Raw genomic sequence first — 6,321 nt, forward strand, 5'->3', positions numbered from 1 at the left:
AATTTAACCTAAAAAGTTACTAATAAACAAGCATAATTTTCAATGAAAAAGAAAAAAAAAAAGAATAAATGTACTAGCTGAAAAACAAGAGCTTCAATTATAGGAATAATTCATCCAACTTTTCAAAAAAAAAGGTAAGGAATTCATCTAAATTTACCAGATCATTAGTGGCCGGAATCCAGTCGTTGGTCGCAGGGTTACCCCTGCAAGATTCATGGCAGCAAATGCCAGTTGCAGAATCTGCTTCGAGGCTGAAACTTTTGCCATCTCCATCCTCCGTTTTTTATGAAACCTGTTCCTGTCTGGAATCGAATTCAAAAAATCTCTTCGTTAACAGAGTTCCAAATACACACAGGGGAGAACAGATCCATCGATCGTACCGTGTGGTGTTGTTTGTCTACACAATTGAGATCCTCATAATACTTCGTCTCCACAAATTCCTCAGAGATGTTGGCGTTACGCCCATCATAATCAAGTCTCTGCTCAAATTAATTTCAAAACAATCGAAAATTCAACCTCCGTTTCAGTTTGAAGAACGCAATCACTGCACAGTATTTCGGAGCCCTAGAGGATCGAATTGGTCGGAAAACTAACCTCGCGAGGATCGGATTCGAGGCGCTGAAATTCAGCGAGTTCAGGAATGTAATCGTCGTCGCCAGTTACTTTGTCGGCGTACTGAGCAGAGAATTCGCTGCGCTGAGGCTTGGTGTGGCGCTTCGGCGCGACGCCATTGAAGTAGTCCCTGGTTTTGGACTCCATTTTCTTTCTTCCTCCATCGACAGCCGAGCGTCGCTCCTCCCTGGCTTTCTCCGTTCTCCATTACGATCGATTCTGTGTAGCAACGATGAATCGGTGTGGGATTTGGAGGAATGCGGAAACGGCAGATATTTTGGAGTCCGCCATTATTAGGTTTAGGTTTGTCAGATGGTACACTGATTTGGGGGCCCGAAGGCAAAAGAAATCTCACGATGGAAAAATATCTGCAAAGCCTTATTACCTTCTAACTTCTTACAACAGCGCTTACTTGGTCCACCACCTCATCACATCACATAGCAAGCTTTTCCATATGCACGTGAATTGATTGCCACTTTTTCAATCAATTTATGATTTATTCAAATTACAGCAACGCAACCAAATCAACATCCCAACTTCTCAACCTCAACCACATTGCCTTTCCAAACTATTGAACTAATTTATTTGGTCAAATAATAAAATATAGTCCACATTTAGACGTTACGCTAGTCAACTAAGTGGTTCATGAACCATGTAGAACCATTTATCACACTAAAATGTCCATTTTAAAATTTGAGAGACTAAAAAATATTTTTTCCTATTATCCAAATTAATTTTAAAGTTAAATGTAATATAAAACAAGTTACATTTACACCACATTCTGGTAGAATACACGTCAAAACTTCTTAAATAAATCAAGAAATATTCTTTTAATACACGTGGGGTGGAGATTGAACTCACAATCTCATGATTGGAGATATATGTCAATTACCGAGAGCTATGTTCGCTTTGACAATAAATAAAAAATACCATTAATCATTAATTATCAATTATCCCAGAAAATTAAAACTCTTAAAAGGATTATTGAATTAATTAAAGTGTCCTCCTTAGAAGACTTCCGGAGAGAGAAGGGGAGAAATCCTTTGGGTTGTGAAAAGCAAACATTAAATCCCACATCGATCGGAGCAGCAGAAGGAACAATGGAAGAAGGTCTCATAAAGCGGATTTGTAAAACAGAAATTCTCATACCTTCTCGGCCTTTTGGCTAAGATCAAGTGTAGTATCTGTTCTTATCAGTTTAATATCTGATACGTGGGTCATCGGCCCACATGATATTAAATTTATTTTTTTAGGGGGAGGGCCCACCACTGTAGCTTGCTACCTGGGCCTTCGAGGGTCGCCCATGCTTGCACTACAGCTTGGGCCTGGCGCACCTCTCTTGCACTCAGTCTTAAAAATTTTTTGGCCCGTGTATGGCAAAGCCCATTCTAGTGTACGGCAAAGCCCAGTGTGTTGCACAGGCCTGGTTTGCCACACGTTGTACTTTTTTTTTTTTGAAAAATCAAACGTAGTAACTTATTAAAGGAAACTAATAATTGTCTTATTTGTCACCTGGCATTGAAAAATGACCAGCCAAATCAAAATGTCATAACTTCTATTTATATTCGACACTTTGATTTAAAAATGAGAATATCATACCTTCTATTATTTGTCACATGTCTACTACTTGTGTATTAATTGTCCCCAAAAATATACCTTATTTGTTTATTTCTCCCATGTTGTATCTCTCTACTGCTTGTGTATTAATTGTCCCCAAAAATATACCTTATTTGTTCATAATATTTGTATTTCTTTAGTTGATCTTATTTACTGTATTTGTTACTTTCTCCTTATTTTTATATTTTTGTATTAATTGTTCACAGAAATAGACATTTCTTCACCGTATTTGTTGTTGTATTTGTTCTTCTCTTCACCATATTTGTTGTATTTGTTATTCTTGTATTTTTGTGTTCACCGTATTTGTTATACTTTTGTTTCTTTGTTCATCATATTTGTTGTCCGTATTTGTTGTATTTTTGTTTTTCTGTTCACAGCTTGAGTGTTAGTATATTCTAATTACATTTTGTTTATTAATATTGTTAGATATTATATTTTTTCCTTAGATTTGTTAGTATAATTCTCCCTAAAATGGGTTGGAAAACTATTATGAGTAAGATTATAAAAATATTTGAATTATCTTATAAATATGGTTAAATAGGATTCTTAAGAGTAAAAATAACTTTTAGAATAGAGTAATTTTATCCCTGAACATTAGTAAAGATCTTCCTACTTTTTTGCGTTGGTCATTATTGAAAACCAAAAGTGTGTTTTGCCATATTTTGAAATTGTCTATTTTAAATGGCTATATCTATTGTACCCCTAACATCTTCGGCCTTTTCAAGGTAAAAGCCTACCAGCAAATTAGTCATATTATATAGTGCAACTTGAAAAATGAACCAGACAAATATATCATCCCATCAAAATAACTAAAATTATCTAACAATTACTCCTAAAATTTTGTGATAAAAATATCAAAAATAGCTAAATTATATAACAATATACCCCTAAAATAAACGTGAAATCTGTCAAATGAATAAAGATTAAGAGGTAGAAGAATATGAAAAATATCCTAACAAAACGTAAAATCAATGCATAAAAGTGGAATGAGTATACAAAAAGGTTGAAAAACCAAAAATATTGTTTTTAAAATTATGGAACGGGTAGCTATATTGGAAGAGAGGATAATTAATACCGTGGCAATCATGGAAGGGGTTACCTATATTGGGAGACACGAACGTCTCTTCTTCTCCAATTTCAATTTATTTTAACTTCATTCTTCCACTTGCATGCCTAACTCCATTCTTCTAGCTCCCTTCAAACCCACACACCGGACCCATCCATGTCTTGCTTATCGTGCTGCCTACAAGGGTAAAGCTTTCGGGTAAAGAACTCAATGCCTACAGACCTTGACGAGAACGACTGTCTACAAGGGTATGTACTCCACTAGTGACTGATCCGGGAATCATAGGTCTAACGACACCAATTTATCAGACCCGATTTTTACCCATTGATTCGTGATAGCGAGCCCAACTATTGAATCGACATCCCAAGCTCACTTCAACAAACTTACTCTGAAGATAGTGAGCTCAACCATTGAAAAAAAAATCACCATCTTGAGGATGGGGGAAATTGTTATGGGATAAATAAAAACGAGATTTGATAAATAGTAGAAGGTTGGGCCTAGATTGGTAGACGAGAAAGCCCAATTCTAAAAAACGACGAAATAAAGGTCAAGAACCCAAGTTGATTGGGCCGACCAAGGCTCGGCCCCGACCTCTACTCGGCACCAAGCAGTTCACACTGGTTATGTAATGTAGCCCAGCCGAAGTGGGCCGACGATTCCACGACTCCATCAACTATAGGCTTGACAAGCCCAACACGGAAGATCTCGAGGAAAAAATTTGTGTAAATAACACAACAACCTAAACTTTAAAGGTATGCTCACAATACCCTCTACATCTTATACTCAACTTCTTCGATTCTAACTTAAGCATCGAAGCCCGTGTGGCAAGAGTCACGCTAGTCTTAGTGTCATTCTCTTTTGGGTTCATTGATCTCATAATTTTAAAGATTGGTGTAAATTTGGCGAGATTCCAGAAGGCCGAATTCATGCATAACACTACCTCTCCACTAATATTTTAGATTTCCATCCCTTATTTCTTCCCTCTATTTCCCTCTTTTCTCTCTTTACATAATGGTTCTTTCTCTCTATTTTCCATTAACACATTCTTTCTTGTTTTATCTTCCTTATTTCTTCTCTCTTTCTCTCCGATGTAATTATGGATATTTTTCTTTCACTCTCTAAAATGTTCTTGAGATTTCTCTTTTCCTTCTTTCCTCTTTCTCTCTTTCTCTAATTAACATTTTTCTTTTCTATTTCTTTTGAAACAAGCAGCCCACACGCATTTTATTAACCAATAGCCTCCATGTTTTGGTGACCTTCAGCAATCGGCGGCACGTGCATCAAAGCCGATGTGGGAGGTCGTTTTAATAAGTCATAGCTCTCTTAGTAACCTTATGATGATTTGAATCTCATCCTACAACTATAATGTGTTATATTCTAAAAAAAAAGCAAAAAACAATAATTATTATTATTATTTTTGGAAGAAATCTACGTGATGATATCCGAAAGATCGAGCTAAGTCGAGCGAGCTTGGCAAGGAGACCTGCAAATAACGAAAAGATGCTTCGACCCTCAAGTCAGTTGTAAGTTTGAATCTCTAAGTCGATTTTAGATAGATCAATTGCATATTTGCTTGGTTGAAATGAGAGTGTACTTATAGGAGTTCATATGGGAATTCCTATTATGAGAATTAAGGTGAGGATCGCGGCATGATCCTGACAGTTATTAACTCTGTTAAAATTACTCCCAAATATACGCGAGAGGAGGTGCTCTGGCTGGAAACTCAGGCTCACCAAGCTGTAGGAACCTCCTGCTGCGTGGCTAAGTTTAGACTGCCAACCTCCGCACATCAGTGACCCAAAGCCGACGTGGCATTTCTCGATTTTTTCCAACACTAACTTTTAAGAAAAGTTCACACCAACAAACCCTTATAAATTTCATCTTATTGATGAGTTGAGACTATAATCCAATAAAGTAGCATGATAAAAATAAAAAATAAAAAAAAAATTGAAGGTACAAAAAAATGAGTCGTGTAAATTTTTTCCTTAAAGATGAGGAATAGATTTTAATAAAATTTTAAAAACTTTTTAGGATTAAAATTATTATTAGTTCTATTTCCACCGTTTTTGTATGAATCAAGTGTTTGGTTATGTTAGCTAGGATCGGGTGTACTTCACCCCAATACGGTTGCACCAAATCCTGCAACTGCCTTCTCTTACCGCCACCTACGTCTCGTTGAAACAAATCAACTTCCCAATTTAAAATATATTTTCAAGTTTCAGAATCTTTTATTAATAGTTTTTTATATTATATTATACCTTCTTCTAGGATTCTATTTTCTATCCATTTTATGTGTCATTAAATTAATGTTTTATCACTATATTTAATATTGGAACATTCCACTTGAAATAAATGAATTTAAATAGATTTTGATGGTCTAACTTGTTGGGTTTTCTGTTAGATATTATATATCCGATTGTCTAAATATGTTTAATATAATAATAATTTAATGATATCACCTTGTTTTTAGTTGATTTTAATAATTTTCGTAGAATGATGTGAAAGTTTTTTATACATTGAAGGTAAATTTGAGAATTGCAGGATCATTTCTTGACCTCTATAATTGATACAAACGTTGGAAGATAATTGATCTAATGTATGATTTAACTTAATAATCACTTTTCTTTTTGGAAAATAAACTTTTTTTTGGCAAAGTAGAAAACCTAATCTTACATAATATTAGGTTTTAAGATCTCATTTAATTCCTTTTGACTTTAAGGTTTGTTCCATTTTTTGTTCTCGAAATTTTAAATACCAATTATGGTTGTTGAATTGCTTATTTCATTTTATTTTAGTTCCTAAACTTTAGAGAAATAAACATATTGATCTTTATTTTTTTTATTTTTATTTTTTAACAATTTGTTAATGTTGCTTGGAATATCTCTATATTAACATATTAATGTGAGCATGTACACAAACTACAAATGTTGGAAACGAGTAGTATTAGGTAAATGAAAACATTAAATGGAAAAATGATACACCAAGGACCAAAACGGTTATATTTTTTTTAATTCATGACTTAAAAA

The 6,321-nt window shown here is 34.6% G+C and overlaps 1 non-coding gene and 1 pseudogene across 2 annotated transcripts; one reads left to right on the forward strand and one right to left on the reverse strand.

The window, feature by feature from the left end:
• Nucleotides 1-97: 97 nt before the first annotated feature.
• LOC148207880 (uncharacterized) lies at nt 98-902 on the reverse strand (annotated as a pseudogene). The gene is made up of 3 exons (XR_015787603.1): nt 595-902; nt 381-479; nt 98-302 (listed from the first exon to the last, which is right to left on the reverse strand). The product of XR_015787603.1 is annotated as an uncharacterized LOC148207880 (transcript).
• Nucleotides 903-1,757: 855 nt separating this feature from the next.
• LOC148207881 (U2 spliceosomal RNA) lies at nt 1,758-1,951 on the forward strand. The gene has a single exon (XR_015787605.1). It is a non-coding gene; the product is annotated as a U2 spliceosomal RNA (small nuclear RNA).
• Nucleotides 1,952-6,321: the final 4,370 nt, after the last annotated feature.

The sequence above is a fragment of the Momordica charantia genome, unplaced genomic scaffold, assembly GCF_013281855.1.
Source record: "Momordica charantia cultivar OHB3-1 unplaced genomic scaffold, Mcharantia_2.0 BLBB01000040.1, whole genome shotgun sequence".
Classification (NCBI taxonomy): Eukaryota; Viridiplantae; Streptophyta; class Magnoliopsida; order Cucurbitales; family Cucurbitaceae; genus Momordica; species Momordica charantia.